This window comes from Sus scrofa, chromosome 1 (assembly GCF_054392235.1).
Source record: "Sus scrofa isolate SSC_HxYL_T2T_F1_AM1 chromosome 1, Sscrofa_HxYL_maternal_Yorkshire_Landrace_v2.0, whole genome shotgun sequence".
Lineage (NCBI taxonomy): Eukaryota > Metazoa > Chordata > Mammalia > Artiodactyla > Suidae > Sus > Sus scrofa.
Window position 1 is genome coordinate 179,392,725 of NC_139383.1, and position 19,533 is coordinate 179,412,257.

Genomic DNA, 19,533 nt, shown 5'->3' on the forward strand with positions numbered 1-19,533 from the left:
AATTCTGCCAGCCCTCCCCAGATTGAGTTTAAGATTGAAAATGGCTTGTTTATTTTAAAAGACATTCAGATTGAGTTAATCTGTTAACATTGCTGAGTCTCTAAGAAGTGCTCAGGCTGACCTTAATCTGTCCTCGGGATATTTGGTGTGGTAAGAATCCAAAAAGCTTTGGTAGAATGGGGTACAGAAATCTCTTGGCCCTAGCATATTCCCATCTACATTTTGTTTCTCATTTGGAAAATGTATGATATACATCCAGGAAATTGCTTCTTGAATTTCCCATTGAGTATTATGTCTAATCATTACTGTTATATATTAGGCAGCAATAAACATCTTAAGGAAAAGGAAATCATATTAATTGCTAAAATTTAAAAAGATTTATTAAGAATTGTGCATATGATGTAATTATCATAATTATCATGCTCATGCATATTAACTTATTAGAAATTATGAGTATATATAAGAATAAATAAGAAACTATACAACTCTATTTCTTTTTTATTTATTTATTTATTTATTTATTTATTTATTTTTCTGCTGTACAGCATGAGGACCAAGTTACACATACATGTATATATACTTTTTCCTCCCATTGTTGTGTTGCGATTTAAGTATCTAGACGTAGTTCTCAATGCTACACAGCAGGATCTCATTGTAAATTCATTCCAAGAGCAATAGTTTGCATCCGTTAACCCCAAGCTCCAGATCCCTCCTACTCCCTCCCTCTCCCCCCAGGGCAGCCACAAGTCTATTCTTCAAGTCTATGATTTTCTTTTCTGTGGAAATGTTCGTTTATGCTGTATATTAGATTCCAGTTTTAAGTGATATCATATTTTTTTGAAATATCTTTTTCCTAAAAGAGTCAAGAGACTTAAATCTGAAGTCTTTTTTTCAACCTATCTCTTCTTTTCTCCAGGGTCAGTTACCATACTTATACTTTCTTTTTTTTTTTCTCTTATGGTTTTGATTTTCCTCAATAGCTAGTAATCCTTAGATGAAAGACTGTGTTAAAGAGTGGTTGTCTCTCCTGTGCAGCTTAATAGATCTTTTTAACCATAGAATCTCTCCCTAGAATGATCACTGGATTTATGTAAGTTTTTGAACCCCACCCATTGGCAGACGTCTCTTTAAAGTAAGTGGAAGGGAGCAGGAAGGCTCACTCTATAGCTTCCAAAATAAGACAAACTACTTTGGGCACAGGGGTAGAGGACTTGAGTATCCTTTGTGCCAGGTGAAATTGCCATTCCTTTTCCCCTCTGGTTTTACTGTAGCAATTATTAGCCATCTCCATAGGTAAAACTCTCCATCCTTCCTTGACAGATACTCTATTTTGTTTAGAGAACAGATCCTGAGGCTCTCGCTGAAGGTTTCTTCAGCCTGCTGCTCTGTGCATGGTTGCATATGTGCGTGGCAGGGGTGGGAGTAGGCTGGGGGCAGGGTGGGTTTGTTGGTGTTCTAGGAATTGCTGTTGAGTAGACAGATCTTTAATTATACTTCTACTTGATCAGCCATAGTTGCCCACAGTCCATGTCTGTTCTTTGTATGTACTGATCTGAGCATGGAAGATGGCCTTCTGTTGGAAGGAACTGCTGCATTTGCCGTGCAGCATCTCTCTTGCCAGTTTTGAGTTGCAGTTTTTTCTGTTTAGGGTTATCTCCAATAAGATCCTGTCTGCTTTCCACTTCCCTGAAAATCATCAAAAATGTGGATTTATTAGTACATCTCTAGTTGGGTTTTTTTTTTTTAAATCAATTCCATGGATTTACTCATTTTGTGTATTTTGGATTTTTTTTTTTTTACATATTGTATCTTGGGCAGATGATGAAATAAATGTATTACCTACTTTACCATCATATCAGAAACCTTCTCTGATTTTTTGATATAGAAAAATCATTATTTATTGTATTAAATTCATTGATCTTTTTCTTGAAAATTTTGTAAATTTCAAAGCAAATGTTTTTCTAGTTTAAATGGTATTTTTCCTTTTAAAACATTATGAACTATTTCAGACATTCCCAAAAGAATAGGAAATAATATTAACAACATTTGCATATTTACCAGTGAACTTAATAAATAAAAAACCTTTTAATATAGTTGAGGCCTACTATATAACCTCTCCCCAATACATTCCCTCCCTTCTTTGCAGAGGTAACCACAATTACGAATTTGGTCTTTATTCCTCTGCATGTCTGTTTCCTTTTCCCATATATATCCCTAAATAATTCCGCATGTATTCCTAAGCAATATGAAGTAATTGCAATATTTATTTATTTATTTATTTATTGCTTTTTAAGGCCTCACCCGCGGCATATGGAGGTTCCCAGGCTAGGGGTAAAATCAGAGTCACAGCTGCTGGCCACAACCACAGCTACAGCAATGCGGGATCCGAGCTGCATCTGCAGCCTACAACACAGCTCACGGCAATGCCGGATCCTTAACCCACTAAGCGAGGGCAGGTATCAAACCCTCAACCTCATGGTTCCTAGTCAGATTCATTTCCACTGTGCCACAATAGGAACTCCAATATGAAGTAATTATTTTGCATGTTTTAAGTGTTCTGTAAAATGGTAACATCATATTGTACATATCTTCTGTAAGTTGCTTTATTATGCTTTGAGATTTATCTATATTTATATCTGTAGCTCTAGTTCACTAATTTCATTGTTAAATAGTACTCCACTTATTGTAATTAAATATTTATCCTATTTATGAACAGTAATATTCTAATTTTTTGTTATGAAAGAGAAATAAAATTTTTGCATATGTCTTTTTGTGCATAATTATGACAATTTCTCTAGGATAGTGGCTTTCAGACATTTTTAGCTGTTATCAGTGGTAATAAAATATACATTGAAATTCATTAAATATGTATTTATATAGATACATTATAAATAATGAAAACAAGCATTTTATGACTATACCTACTTTTACTGCAGTACATTTTGGTATATCCTATTCTATTCTAGAGTATCTCATTTAAAAATATTGGTCTCAAAAAAAGTTAATTTCAATCTACTGAATTGATTTCTTAACTAATGAAAAATTGGGTGTAACCTGCATTTGAAAAATAATGCTCAATGATGGAGAAGTGTTGCTGGGTGCCAGGATCATGCTTATCATTTCACTTTATCAGATATTGCCAAGTTTCCTCCAAGATGGTTGTACCAAGTTACCTTTCCATCAGCATTACCTGATAGTTCCTTTAAGTTCACAACTTTATTGACTTGATAGTTTCAGATCTTTTAATTTTCGCCATCATATAGCTATGAAATTGTATTGTATTGAGATTTTAATTTGAATTTCCACTGAGATTGAATGCCTTTCATCTTTTGGTTTTTGAAATTGAGATTGCCTCTTCTGCAAATAGCCTTATCTTTTGCCCATTGTAATAATGTTTTTTTTCCTTCTTCCATTGATCAGTAGTATTTCTTTTGTTTCTGCTGTCTTTCGAGGAACAGAAATAAAAATTATTACTAGTTTCCTGTCTATCATTTCTTTTTTTGTTTGAAAATTCTTTTCTTAGGGGTTGAGGATATAAAGATATTTTTTAATGTTATCTTACAAGAGTTTTAAAGTTCTTCTCATGGAGGTGTTTCACCATTTGGATTTGATTTTTGCTTGTGGTGTGTGGTTGAAATCCATTTTTTTTTCATGTGGATTACCAATTGTCCCAGCACCTTTTATTGAAAAGTGAATTCTTTCTGTGCATTCTTCTCCCCTTAGCAATATCTTCTTTTAGTAAATTAAGTATCCACTTATGCATAGGTCTGTACCTGGCCTTTCTGGTCTGTTTGATGATCATCCATGTTTCAGTGTAACTTTGCCTTAACAACTGTAACTTTCTATTATGTCCTAAGAGTTAGTAGAATAAGATCCTCAATCTTTGCTTTTCCTTCCTTTTCTAGCCTGCCTTCCTTCTTTCCTTTTTTTTTTTTTAATTATCTTTGTCTTTTTCTATATGCTTTCTAAAATAGCATGTCAAATTTCATGAATAACCCTACTGGTCTGTTTGATTGGGATTTTTTTTTGTTTTAGTGATTTTTATTTTTTCCATTATAGTTGGGTTACAGTGTTTTATCAACTTTTTACTGTACAGCAAAGTGACCCAGTCACATATATACACATGTATGTGACCCAGTCATATACATATATATATGTGTTATATATGTGTGTTTTATATATACACATATATATAGCTCTTTTTCTCACATTATCCTCCATCGCAAATGACTATAGTTCCCAGGGCTATACAGCAGGATCTCATTGTTAATCCATTCCAAATGCAATAGTTTACATTTATTAACCCCAGATTCCCAGTCCATCCCACTCCCTCCCCCTCCCCCTTGGCAACCACAAGTCTGTTCTCCAAGTCCATGAGTTTCTTTTCTCTGGAAAGGTTCATTTGTGCCATATATTAGATTCCAGATATAAGTGATATCATATGGTATTTGTCTTTCTCTTTCTGACTTACTTCACTTAGTATGAGAGTCTCTGCTTCCATCCATGTTGCTGCACATGGCATTATTTTGTTCTTTTTTATGGCTGAGTAGTGTTCCATCATGCATATATACCACATCTTCTTAATCCATTCTTCTGTTGATGAACATTTAGGTCGTCTCCATGGCCTGACTATTGTGGATAGTGCTGCAGTGAACATACAGGTATATGTGTCTTTTTCAAGGAAAGTTTTTCTCCTTTGTTCTTTTCTTTTTTTGGTTGGATGATTTCCATCTATTTTATGTTTGTGTACTTTTCATTTTAGTTTTTGTGAATGTAATGTTTGGTTTTGATTTGTGGTTGCATAACATATTTGTATGTTAACCCCTTCCTATAGCTGCTTGCTTTAGCCTGATAGCTTTCTTACTTCTTTTTTATTTAGAGAAGCCCTTTCGGTATTTCTTTTACAATGGGTTTAGTATTGTTATACTCTTTTAGCTTTTGTTTGTTGAAGAAATTCTTTCTTTTTTTTTTTTAATTTTTTTTTTTGGTCTTTTTTCTTTTTAGGGCCACACCCGTGGCATATGAAAGTTCCCAGGCTAGGGGTCTAGTTGGAGCTACAGCTGCCAGCCTACATCAGAGCCACAGCAATGCCAGATCCAAGTCGCATCTGTGACCTACACCACAGCTCACAGCAAGGCTAGATCCTTAACCCACTGAGCAAGGCCAAGGATTGAACCCGCAATCTCATGGTTCTTAGTCGGACTCATTTCCACTGCATCATGACGGGAACTCTAAAATTAAAAAAAAAAAAATTTTTTTTTGTTTTTTGTTGGAGAAATTATTTATTTCTACTTCTATTTTAAATAATATTATTGCTGGGTAGAGTATTCTAGGCTGAAAATTTTTCCCTTTTAGAAATTTGAATATATCTTGCCACACTCTCTTCTAGCCTATAGTGATTCTGTAGAGAAATCAGCTAATAGCCTTTTGGGGGGGGGCCCTTATGATATGCTTTGTGTTTCTCTTGCTAGCTTCAGAATCCTCTCTTTATCTTTAGTTTTTTGCCATTTTTATTATAACATGTTTTGGTGTGGGCCTGTTTGAGTTCAACTTGTTTGGAGCCCTCTGTGCTTCCTATATCTTGATTATCTTTTTTCTTTAGATTTGGAAAGTTTTCAGACATAATTTCTTCAAATATATTTTCAATCCCCTTTCTTTTTCTTCTCTTTATGGAATTCCTATATGCGTAGATTTGGCCTACTTTATATTATCCCATAGATCTCTTATATTGCTTTCATATTTTTTCATTTGGTTTTCTGTCTGCTGTCCTGATTGGGTGATTTCCATTATTCTATCCTCCAAGTCACTAATTCATTCCTCTGCATTATTCATTCTGCTCTTTGGTGCCTTTAGCTCAGTTTGCATCTCCGCAAATGAATTTTCTAATTTTTCTTGGTCCCTCCTTATATTTTCTAGTTCCTTTCTAAAGTGATCTGCATTACTGTTTATATCTGCTCTTAATTCCTTGATATTTGGCCTTAATTCCTTCAGTCTTTTCACTATCTCCCTTTCAAACTCTGTCTATTAAACTGCAGAAGTCTGTTTCATTGTTTGCTGCTTCGTGTGAATTGTCCTGTTCTTTCAACTGGGAGTGGTTCCTGAGCTGCTTCATTTTGCTTATATTTTTCTTTTTCTGTGAGTTTAGGGAGATCAAACAGTAGTCTTGAAGGGCTATTTCTATGCAAGAGCACCCCTTTGTATTTTGTGGGGGATTACTATTTATTTTTGGTGTGGGAGTTTGGATATTTGCTGTCTCTTTCTTTGGTGTAAGCAGGCTATTATCCCCAAGGTGCTGAGTGTGTTTCCAGGGAGAAGGAGGCAATGGGTAGGGCCAGTAGTCAGTGCCTGGTTGCTGGGCTCTTGACAGTAGCAAGGACCTGCAGGAAGACGGTGCAGGCTACTCATAATTGCAGGGCCCTGGGAAGTGGTAATGAGCCTCAGGCAGATTTAGGTGGTCTCTAGAGCATTTGACAGCGGCAGTGGCAGGGTGTGTGAGCTCCCAGGGGAGTGAGAGCAACAACAGGTGGTGTTCAGTTGCAATACCCTCCTCTGTGGTGCCCTCTGAGGTGATTGGAGCCGCATGCAGTGCCTCTTCAGGGACCCCTAGTGGTGGCGGGCCACACCCACCTCTGGAGTCAGAGATAACTGGTGGTTTTCCCCTGCCACTTGTAGACCACGCAAGAAGCCCCCTGTCCCACTTAGCCCATGCAGGAAGTACTGCACAGGCTGCTCCTAGTTGCAGGGTCCTGGGAAGTGACAGTGATCAAGCATGTGTGGGTGCTGCCCAGAGCATTTGGCAGTAGCAGCAGCAGGGCAGGTGTGTTCCCAGGGGAGTGAGAGCAACAATGGGTGTTGCTCAGTTGTAATGCCCTCTTTTTTGCTGACCTCTGTGGTGACTGGGGTCACAGGTGGAGCCTATTCACAGACCCCTAGTGGTGGCAGGCCACGACTCCCTCTGGTTTCTGAGATGACTGCTGTGGTTTGTCCCCACCACCTCTGGTGCCTGAGTCTCAGCACCCAGTCCCTGCCCAAGCATCTCAGGATGTTGTGTCTGGGGTGGTGGTGCAGTTGGTCTTTGCAGCTCTCACTCTGTTTTGCCCTCTTCAGTCCAGCTGCTGCACTTTTCTTGGTGACTTTGAGGTCCCTCCGTCTTGGCTGATCTCCCCATCAGTTAAGTGGCTTCCCAGGGTGTGGGTTCCTTTTCTCTTTCACAGCTCCCTCTCAGGAATGCTAGTCTCATCCTGATTCTCTATGTCTCTCTTTTTTTCTTCTCTTTTGTTCTACCCAGTTATGTGGAGGATTTCTTGGCCTTTTTGAAGGTTTAAGTTCTTCTGCCAGCGTTCAGTAAATGTTCTGTGCAAATTGCTCTACATGTAGACGTGTTTTTTTGATGTGTTTGTGAGAGAAGATGAGTGCAATGTCTTACTCCTCCACCATCTTGATCCTTCTGCCAATGGAATATCTTTGAATTTGAAAACCCTTGATGTTTTCATGACATTGCAGACACAATATCATAATATGAACATGGCATATTAATATGAATGGCATAGTATGACTATAGCACATCCCTCAATTCATGTCTCATTTAATGATTTTCATGCTTTTTTCCATAGATCACTTATTTGTTTTTTGTAAGATATCTCTCCACATATTGTGTACTTTTTTAATAGTAAAAATTTTTTTTGTCAGTAATAGACTTTTTATTGTTACTAGTATGTGGAACCACAGTTGATTTTTGGTTTATTGACCATAAATCCAGCAACCTTGCTCAGACACTTAATAATTCTAATAATGTATCTCTAGATTGTCTTTTCTGGTTAGGCAATTATAATTTTTTGCATAATTATTGGTTTTCTTTAATCATTATATGTTTTGTTTCTGCTTATTTGACTGAGCTAGTCTGAAGTTTCACTTAACCTCTAGTACAAAGCTGAATAAAAGTCATCCTTGCCTTATTCTTGATTTTATTTACTTTTTAAAATTTTTTTATTTTTTTGCCTTTTTGCCTTTTCTAGGACTGCTCCTGCGGCATATGGAGATTCCTAGGCTAGGAGTTGAATCGGAGCTGTAACCACCGGCCTACACCAGAGACATAGCAACTCAGGATCCGAGCCATGTCTGCGACCTACACCACAGCTCATGGCAATGCCAGATCATTAACCCACTGAGCAAGGCCAGGGATTGAACCCACAACCTCATGGTTCCTAGTTGGATTTGTTAACCACTGAGCCATGATGGGAACTCCTATTCTTGATTTTAAAGGAAACACATCACCGGCTGTGTGATAAAGTCTGAAGAAATTATCCTCTATTTTTAGTTTGCTTATGAATGGTTGTTGGATTTTATTAAATAATTTTCCTGCAACTCTTAGGTTGATCATATGGATTTTTCTTTGATCTTAATTTTGAAAATTATAACATTTTTATAACAAAAGGTCATTCTAGCATTTTAGTTTGTTATGTTTATTATTGGCTATGTATCATATACATTCCTTGTTTGCTAATATTTGATTCATAATATTTACGTCTATGATAATAAATTATATTGGCTTGTAATTTCTTTTTATTATTCTTTTCTGCTATCAAGGTCACACTAGCCTCATAAAATAAATTGGAGAGTGCTTCCTATTTTAGTATTCTGTGATTCCCTATTTTGGTTCCTATTTAGTATAAATATTGGTTTATCTGAGATAAAGATGATCTTTTCCTGGAATATTTTGGTGGAATTTTTTTCTCTTTTCCTTTTTTTGCCATCCCACGGCACATGGAGGCTCTGGGCCAGGGATCAGATCCGAGCCACAGTTGCAACCTAAGCTGCAGCTGCAGCAATACCAGATCCTTAACCCACTGTGCCAGGCCAGGGATCGACCTGCATCCCAGCACTCTCAAGATACTGCCGATACCATTGTGCCAAGATACTCCTGTTTTGGTGGAATCTATCTTGTAAAATAGTCTGGATAGCTTTAAACTATTGAATCAGTGTAATAGTGGACATAAGTTTTGATACATTGTAGTTTCCTTTCATCTAAATTCTTTTAATTTTTGGCTGCTCTATCTGTAGTCATGTTCCCCTTGTCACTTCTAATAATGCTTATTTATGCTTTCTTATTTCTTCATCAATATTACCTGAGGTTTGTTTATTTTACTAGTAATTTCAAAGAACCAATTTTGGCTTTATTGAATCTCTCTTACAACTTCTAAAAAGTATTTTACTGATTTTTGTTCTTATTCTTTTTTTTTTTTTGGTCTTTTTGCCATTTCTTGGGCCACTCCCGCGGCATATGGAGGTTCCCAGGCTAGGGGTCGAATCGGAGCTGTAGCCACCGGCCTATGCCAGAGCCATAGCAATGCGGGATCCGAGCTGCGTCTGCAACCTACACCACAGCTCACGGCAACGCCGGATCCTTAACCCACTGAGCAAGGTCAGGGACCGAACCCGCAACCTCATGGTTCCTAGTTGGATTCGTTAACCACTGTGCCACAACGGGAACTCCTGATTTTTGTTCTTATTCTTATTTCCTCTGTTTAAAAAATTTTCACTCTAAAGTTTTGTGTTGAATATTTGATACATAAGTTTTCAGTATTTTTATTTTTATGATATAAACACATAAGGCTATGTATTTCTAGCTTCCACTTCGGTTTCTTCACACAAGTTTTGCACTTTAGTATTTTTATTTTCACTTAGTTCTAAGTATTTTCTAAGTTCCCATTATGTTTTTTTTCTGATGCAAGTGCATATTTAGAAGTATATTTAAACTTTTTGCTATATATGGATTTATTACTTTTTATCATTTTTAATTTAATTGAATTATGGCCAGTGAATGTAGATTATATGTAACTGATTTTTGAAATTTGTTGAGGTTTGCTTTATTGCCTAGTATGCAGTTAATTTCTAGTCAAACTTACTATCAATATAGTATTTGCTTAGTATGTGGTCAGTATTTAAAGCTATATTTCTAGGTGCTTACAAGTTTTAAGTTGATGTATCTTTCTGGTAAATTGTTTCTTTTATCATTATTAGCTATCTTAATTACTAACTCCTTCATTGAGTAAGTATTTTGTGAGCATGGATTATATGCTGATCAGTGGTCTTAGTAGGTATTATAAATCAGGAAGCTAGTAATACTTCTTGCCTTAATATTTACTTAGTCTAATTTTTTTTTTTTTTTTGTCTTTTTGTCCCTTTAGGGCCACACACACGACATATGGAGGTTCCCAGGCTAGGGGTCTGATCAGAGCTGTACCTGCTGGCCTACTCCAGAGCCACAGCAATGCCAGATCTGAGCCGTGTCTGCAACCTACACCACAACTCATGGCAATGCCAGATCCCCAACCCACTGAGCAAGGCCAGGGATCAAACCTGCAACCTCATGTTTCCTAGTCAGATTCATTTCCGCAGCCCCACGATGGGAACTCCTACTTAGTCTAATTTAATATCCATTTTCTTTTGGTTAATTTTTTCTAGTATATATTTTTGATCCCTTACCCTTTCTAAGATTTTTAATTTTGACATCATTTTGGAAAATGTTGCAACAATAGTATGAAGAATCCCAAGACCCCCTCAGAGTCCTTAAATGATAACATTTTAGTACATTTGCTTTATCTTTTCTTTTGATCATTCTGTTTGTTCCCTTTTCTTTATATGTACCAGTCTCTTTCTTTGTATTTATGTATATATTTTTCTGAACCATTTAATAGTAAGTTGTAGACAATAATACCTTTTTATCTTCATTACTTCAGTGTGTATTTCTTAAAAACAAGGAATTCTCTTACATAACTATATTATAATTGTCAAAATCATGAAATTAACGTTGATATGATACTAATATATAATCTATAGATCCCATTCACAGTTTCTCAGTTAACTCAATAGTTTTCTTTATAGCAAAAGAAAATCCAAGACTACACATTTCAGTGAGATTTTATGTCTCCCTAGTTGTCTTTAACCTGGGATGGTACTGGAGTCTTTCTTTGTATTTCCTGACATTGACCATTTTGAAGAATACCAGTTTAGGAGTTCCCATTGTGGCTCAGTGAGTTAAGAACCTGACTTTGATTCTGTGAGGATGTGGGTTCAATCCCTGGCCTTGCTCAATGGGTTATGGATACAACATTGCTGCAGACTGCAGTGTAGATGGCAGATGAGGCTTAGATCCTATGTAGCCGTGGCTATGGTGTAGGCCTGCAGCTGCAGCTCTCATTGAACCCCTAGCCCAAGAATTTCCATATGCTGCAAGTATGGCCATAAAAAGAAAAAAAAAAGAATATCAGTTTATTATTTTGTAGAATGTTACTCAATTTGGGCTGGTCTAATTGTTTCTTTATAATTAGATTCTGGTTATGGACTTCAGGCAGGAATGTTAATAGTAGTGATGACGAGTTCATCTCAATGAATCAATCATATTAAGAGTTCTTTAACCTTTTTCTTTCTTCCTCCTTCCTTCCTTCTACCCTTCCTCCCTTTTTCTTTTCTTTCTTTCTTTCTTTCTTTCTGTCTGTCTGTCTGTCTGTCTGTCTTTCTTTCTTTCTTTCTTTCCTTCTTTCTGTCTTTCTTTCTGTCTTTCTTTCTGTCTTTCTTTCTTTCTTTCTTTCTTTCTTTCTTTCTGTCTTTCTGTCTTTCTGTCTTTCTGTCTTTCTGTCTTTCTTTCTTTCTTTTGCTTTTCAGGGCTGCACCCACATCATATGGAAGTTCCCAGGCTAGGGGTTGAATAGGAGCTGCAGGTGCTACACCACAGCCACAGCAACTTGGGATCCAAGCAGTGTCTGCAACCTACACCATAGCTCATGACAATGCTGGATCCCTGACCCAATGAGCGAGGCCAGGGATCAAACCCACATCCTGATGGATACTGGTCAGATTTGTTCCCACTGTGCTGTAACAGGAATTCCTAACCTTTTTCTTATAAAAAATGCACGACTCCTTTTTAAACTTACAATCTGAGAATCGATCTTCTGACCAGAGTCTGTTGTACTAATTGTGATTATGGATATATCTAGATTTTTCATTTGGTGTTATTTCATGTTTTCTATTTGTGCTATTTCCTGTGCTATTTTTTCTTATGTCTTATTTCAAGTTGATGGAGTTTTTTTCTCTACTCTTCTCTTTAATGGTTGGTCTTAACATTTAAAAATACAAACTTGACTTAAATTATAGTGTTAATACACATTCCTACCCGCTTCTCAAATAAGGATCTTAGAATCATTTAATCCAGTAACTCCCTCCCATTTTGCATGCTTTTGTTGTGCTAGTATTTCCATCTTATCTTTTTACTCCCCAAATTAGATATTTTAATTCCTATGTTTTCAGTCAGTGCTTATTTGGATTCACCTACATGCTTGTTTGGGTTCACCACTCTTCCCAAAATATATAATTTAGATAAAGTTCCTTTAAAATAAATATGGTGGTAATAAGCTCTCTCAGTTTTTGTTTGTCTCATAATGTATTTATTTTACTTTTACTCATAACTGATTGTTTGATTTGGCTTACAGTTATTTTTCTCCCACGTTTGAAGCTCATATTCCATTGTCTTCAGCTTTCTATTATTGTCATTAAATGTCTACTGTCATTTTTTGTAGGTAGTCTTTTTCTTTCTCTGTTTGCTTTTAAGATTATAAGATTTTACTTTGAAGTCCTTACGATATGTCTTACAGTCTACATATGGCATCTTAAAACCACTATTGGGCAGGCTACAGAAATTTCATTGCCTACCTATATGTGAATGTGGTTATAGCTGTTTATATCACTGTCATTTCAGCTGTTGGTGTTACATGTTTTGAACTTAATCATTCTTCACAATGTATTTTAAAAGATTACACTGTGGTTTGGAATTGAAATGAAACCTTATTCAAAAAGGCATGGAGATAGAACATTAAAGACAATTTAATATTAGTGAAATATACTTTTCATTGAAGGAATGATTGCAATTCACATTTTCTTGCTAATTAGTAATCAAATACTTTTAAAAGGAAGATAGCTATGTTTAGCAAAGCTGTGTTACATTTTGTTACTGAGATAGATTCAGAGGTTGCTTATCACATGCCAGGTAGTGAGCAACCTCCTTGGAATAGATGAAAGAAATTTCAGATCAACAAGAAGTATGAATAATTAATGTTTGTGTCTTAGTCCATTTGGGCTGTTATAATAAAATAGCCCAGACCAGATAGCTTACAAACAACAGAAATTTATTTCTCATAGTTCTAGAGTTTAGGAAATCTAAGATCAGGATGCCAGCTTGGTTACATTCTGAAGAAAGCCCCCTTCCTGGTCCATAGCTGGTGCTTTCTCTCTGTGTCCTCACATGGTAGAAGAGGCTGGAGATCTCTGTGGAGTCTCTTTGATAAGGCACTGATTCTACTCATGAGGGCTTTACCTTCATAATTTAAGCACCTCCCAAAAGTCTCACCTAATACCATCGTGTTTGGTGGTTAGAAATTCAACGTAAGAATTTGGAGGACACAAACATTCAGACCATAGCATTAGTATTTCTGTACTTTAACAATATCAGAGCATAAGAATGGTTGTCAGTAGCTTGAAAGAAAATTCTGTAGATAATAATAAAACATGCTTTAGGATATATTGCCTCGCCAATGTTCTTGATGGCATAGGAGACAATATTGTGTGAAAAGCATGGGCATGAAAAGCATGAAATAGGGATTCAGAAGTTGAACTCTAAATGTGAAGACTTTTCCTTCAGACTTTATTAGAGTATAATTATATACAGTAAGATGCACAAATCTTAACTGTAAATTTCAGTAATTTTTTTGTCAGTGTATTTTCATTTGACTACCACCCAGATTAAGACAGAAAACGTATCTATCATTCCAGAAAGTTCCCTTTTTCCCTTTTCTAGTCAGTGCCTTTCCCTACCCCAGAGTGCCTTTTCCATCTTCTGTTCACAAGCATCTTGGTTATTTCCAATTTTTGACTCTTAAAAATAAAGCTGCCATAAATATTCTTGTGGTCTTTTACATACTTTGGTGGACATATACTCTTATTATCTCTTAGGTAAGTATGTAGGAGTGTCATTACTGAGCCATAATGCAGCTGGGTGTCGAAATTTATTAGAAATTGCCAGCTTTACAAAGTGATTATACCATTTTACACTCCCACAAGCAATAAATGAGAATTCTAATTGCTCCACATCCTTGCCATATTTGACATTGACAGTCTTTATAATTTTAGTGATTGCATGATTCTCATTGTAGTTACTTGTTGACTAATGATGTTTAGCATCTCTTCAAGTACTTATTGGACATTCTGACATATCTTTTTGTGAAGTATCAGTTAAAGTCTTTTGCCTATTAAAAAAAGGCTTATGTTTTTGTCATTGAATGTGATGGATCTTTATTCTAGATTCAGTCCTTTGTCTGATATATGTATTGAATATATTTTCTGATGATTTCCTTTTTGCTTTCTTAACAAGATTTTTGTATGTAGAAGCTTTATGTTTTAGTGACATAGTTATCAGTTTATTTTTCCTTTTTTTTTTTTTTTTTTTTGGTCTTTTTGCCATTTCTTGGGCCACTCCCGCGGCATATGGAGGTTCCCAGGCTAGGGGTCGAATCGGAGCTGTAGCCACCGGCCTATGCCAGAGCCATAGCAACGCGGGATCCGAGCCTCATCTGTGACCTACACCACAGCTCAAGGCAATGCCGGATCCTTAATCCACTGAGCAAGGCCAGGGACTGAACCCACAACCTCATGGTTCCTAGTCAGATTCATTAACCACTGCGCCATGACAGGAACTCCCCAAGTTATCAATTTCTTTTATCAGTAGTGCCTTTTTTGTCTCATCCAAGAGTCTTTGTTTATTCCAGTGTCATAAATATGTTCCCCTCTGTTTTCTTCCAGAAGATTTATAGCTTTTACCTTTCATTTTAGGTCTGTGATCCGTCTTTAATTAAATATGGAAGTTCCTAGGCTAGGGCTCAAATTGGAGCTGTAGCTGCCGGCCTACACCACAGCCACAGCAACAAGGGATCCAAGCTGTGTCTACGACCTATGCCACAGCTTGTGGGGATGATTGATCCTTTACCCGCTAAAGTAAGGCCAGGGATCAAACCCACATCCTCATGGATACTAGTTGGGTTCTTAACCCACTGAGCCACAAGAAGAACTCCCATGTTTACCATTTTCTTGCTCATCATGTTTATATACATTTCTTTTGGGGGTTATTTTTGTTCTTTCTAGGATAATCTTTTTTTTTCTTTTCTTTTTGTCTTTTCCAGGGCCACACCCTTGGCATATGGAGGTTCCCAGGCTAGGGGTCTAATTGGAGCTGTAGCCGCCGGCCTATACCAGAGCCACACCGGGGATCCGAGCCACATCTGCAACCTACACCATAGCTCATAGCAATGCCAGATCCTTAACCCACTGAGTGAGGCCACGGATTGAACCCACAACCTTATGGTTCCTAGTTGGATTCGTTAACCACTGAGCCATGATGGTAACTCCCTCTAGGATAATCTTTAGCAGTGGCTTTGCCACTGATGATAAATTCTCTCGAATTTTTGTGTGCCCGAGAATGTTTTTATTTTGCCCTAATGTTTGAAATAGTTTTGCTGGATATAGAATTCCAAGTGACAGCTATTTTTCCTCAGTAATTTGAAGGTAGAAGTTATGTGTTCACTGCTTTCTAAGTTGAGATTCACACTGTGGTCTGGAAGTCAGCTTTGATTGAAAGGTCAGCTGTTCACGCCCAAATCATCCCCAATTCTCTGGAATATTGATTAAATGGATTTTACAGCTCCCTTTACATATGTTCTTTTTGATTTTCTATCACATTATCTGTCTCAATGTTGCTTTCTGGATAATTCCTTCAGGTCTGTCAGCTCACCATGTTTCTCATGAGCAACACCTAAGCCACCATTTAAGACTTCCCATGAAGTTTAAATTATTATATTTTTATTTCCCAGAAGTTCTGTTGGTTCATTTAAAATATTTTTGTGTTGGGGAAGGTCCTGTTGTGGCACAGCAGAAACAAATCCGACCAGTAACCGTGAGGTTGTGGGTTCAATCCCTGGTGTCGCTCGGTGGGTTAAGGATCTGGCATTGCCATGAGCTGTGGTGTAGGTTGCAGACGTGGCTTGGATCCCGCATTGCTGTGGCTGTGGTGTAGGCTGGCGGCTACAGTCCCAATTCGACCCCTTGCCTGGGAATCTCTGTATGCTGTGGACGTGGCCCTAAAAAGCAGAAATAAATAAATAAATAAATTTGTGTTCATGTTTTTATTCTCCCTTCTTTAAAACAGTACATCTTTAGAAGTATGCATTTTATTTAAATATGTTTATAAGTTTGTGGTGCTTGCTTCAGCAGCATATATACTAAGATTAGAATAATACAGAGAAGATTAGCATGGCCTCTAAGCAAGGATGACATGCAAATTCTTGAAGCATTCCATATTTTTAAGTAAGTCAGAAAGGTAAAGATAAATACCATATGATATCACTTATATCTGGAATCCAATGTAGGCACAAAATGAACCTATCTACAGAAAGGAAACAAATTCATGGACATGGAGAACAGTCTTGCAGTTGCCAAGGGGGAGGGAGAGGGAGTGGGTTGGACTGGGATTTTGGGGGTTAGTAGATGCAAACTATTGCATTTGGAGTGGATAAGCAATGAGATTCTGTTGTACAGCACAGAGGTCTATATCTAATCACTTGTGATGCAACAGGATGGAGGATAATGTGAAAAAAAGAATGTGTGTGTGTGTGTATATATATATGTATGTGAATGACTAGGTCACTTTGCTGTACAGCAGAAATTGACAGAACATTGTAAGTCAACTATAATAAAATTTTAAAAATAAATTAGTTATCTGACATAAAAATTTTTTAAATTGTTTATGTTGTGAGGTATAGCGGTCATGGTTCATTTTTCCCAAATAGGGATAGGTATTTATCACATTTTATTCAGAAGACCTTGCTCTCCCCATTGAATTAAATTGGTTTCTTTCTCAAAATTGAGTTATAATTAGATGCATCTCTATTTATTTATTTATATTTTGGACTTTATATTCTTTTTTTTTGTTTTTTTTTTTTTTTAGGGCTGCACCTGCAATGTATGGGGTTTCCTAGGCTGGGTATCAAATTGGAGCTACAGCTGCCAACCTGTGCCACAGCCACAGCAATGCAGGATCTGAGCTATGTTTGTGACCTACACCACAGCTCTCTGCAACGCTGGATCCCTGACCTGCAGAGCAAGGCCAGGGATCAAATCCGAATCCTTATGGATACTAGTTGGATTCATTTCCACTAGGAACTCCTTGGACCTTCTATTCTCTTCCATCTATTTGTCTACCATTATGCCAATACTATACTGTCTAACTTATCTAACTTTGTAATACTAGCTTTTTATTTGTGAATAAGAATGATGCTTGGTTAAAATATGATTAAGTAAATCTAAAAGAGTTCTTTCATAATAACGAAATAAAAATTCTCAGAGACTTTTTTTTTTTTTTTTTTTTTTTTTTTGTCTTTTGTCTTTTTAGGGCCACACCTACAGCATATGGAGGTTCCCAGGCTAAGGGTCAAATCAGAGCTGTAGCTGCTGGCCTATGCCACAGCCACAGCGATGAGGGATCTGAGCCATGTCTGTGACCTACACCACAGTTCATGGCAATGCCAGATCCTTAACCCATTGAGCAAGACCAGGGATCAAACATGCATCCTCATGGAAACTAGTCGGGTTCATTAACCACTGAGCCACGATGGGAACTCCAAAATTTTGTTGTTAATCAGTTTATTTTTACCAAGTGTTACATAAAATAATAGTGAGATGGTATCTTAGATTTGATCAAGTGTGGTAATTTCATTAGCAAACCTAATATTCTCTGTGGTCTATGAATCTACAGATTCATTTCTTTCACTAATTTTGGGGACATTCTGAGTCTTTATATTTTTACTCTTTTTTTTTTTTTTTTTTTTTTTTTTTTTGTCTTTTGCCGTTTGTTGGGCTGCTCCTGCGGCATATGGAGGTTCCCAGGCTAGGGGTCTAATCGGAGCTGTAGCTGCCAGCCTACGCCAGAGCCACAGCAATGCGGGATCCGAGCCGCGTCTGCAACCTACACCACAGCTCACGGCAATGTCGGATCGTTAACCCACTGAGCAAGGGCAGGGCTCGAACCCGCAACCTCATGGTTCCTAGTCGGATTCGTTAACCACTGCGCCATGACGGGAACTCCTGTGTCTTTATATTTTTAAATATCACTTCCTCCCACTTTCTCTCTTTCTTCTTCTTAAACACCTGCTAGACATGGTATGGACCTTCTTGTTCTATTCTTTGTTTCTTAAAATTTCCATCATTCTTATTTTTCTCTGCTACATTTCTGCATTACTTTTATGTCTTTAATGCTATCTTCCAGTCACTTTCTCCTCAGTTTTGTCTAATCTGATTTTCAATCCATCCATTGAGTTTTTAATATGACCACATTTTTTGTTTCTAGAAGTTCTGCATGGGTTTTTTTTAAAATAAATGCCTAGATTTCTTTATTCATAACATTTCTTTTTTTGATTCATTTTTTTCTCTAATAATTTTAAACATAGATATTCCATAGTCTTTATCAACTTATTGTATTTTCTTAATTTTTTGGTAATTCTACATTTGTTGCCTGAAATCTTGCTCATGGTAATTTTTATTTCTTAGGTTACTCACTTGGGGATAGTCCAAATGGTTTAAAGTTGGGGTTGAGTTTGTGTCTTTCCAGTGAGTTTTGCCTGGAGTGGTAGGAGGATGAATGTCAGGGACCATTTTTTATAATGAGTCTTATTAGATTATATTTGTGATGTAAACTTGAACTACAGATTCAAATGAGGAAAGGCCTGTAATTATGAAGTTGAGGCTTTTTCTATTTTTCCTTGTGTTTATTATATCTACTGCTTCTAGATTATAAAGACTGGAATTCTCTGTAGTCAGAGCATGAGTGCCTACTTTGTTTTTAGTTCTCTTGTTTTGGGGGGGATTACAACAGTGTATAGAAGAAAATCAGTCTGAATGAGTAGCTTGCAGCTAGATGGATGTCTATTACTATATAATGTGTAGTAAATAAATATAAAAAGCAGATATGGGAGTTTCCGTCGTCGCGCAGTGGTTAAGGAATCCGACTAGGAACCATGAGGTTGCGGGTTCGGTCCCTGCCCTTGCTCAGTGGGTTAACGATCCGGTGTTGCCATGAGTTGTGGTGTAGGTTGCAGACACAGCTCGGATCCCGCGTTGCTGTGGCTCTGGCATAGGCCGGTGGCTACAGCTCCGATTTGACCCCTAGCCTGGGAACCTCCATATGCCTCGGGAGTGGCTCAAAGAAATAGCAAAAAGACAAAAAAAAAAATTAAAAAAAAATAAAAAGCAGATATGCACGTGCCTTTGAATAATAGAGGCAGATAATGGACTTTTTTCATGGCCTATAAATGTATAATTAGATTTGTTGGTATCATGGCTTACATGTATTATTCCTAATATAATATGTGTCTGTGTTACAGAGTGATGGCTATAGCAAGTAGTTATTTTAGAATTAATTTAATAAACTTTTTATAA

General features: G+C 37.0%; 1 protein-coding gene and 1 non-coding gene across 6 annotated transcripts in view; both read left to right on the forward strand.

Moving 5' to 3' along the window:
* LRRC49 (leucine rich repeat containing 49) overlaps nt 1–19,533 on the forward strand; it is a 147,027-nt gene that overhangs the window by 27,629 nt on the left and 99,865 nt on the right. The gene's annotated exons all lie outside the window — the stretch shown is intronic.
* Nucleotides 16,299–16,405, forward strand: LOC146406888 (U6 spliceosomal RNA). Its single transcript, XR_014833636.1, has one exon. It is a non-coding gene; the product is annotated as a U6 spliceosomal RNA (small nuclear RNA).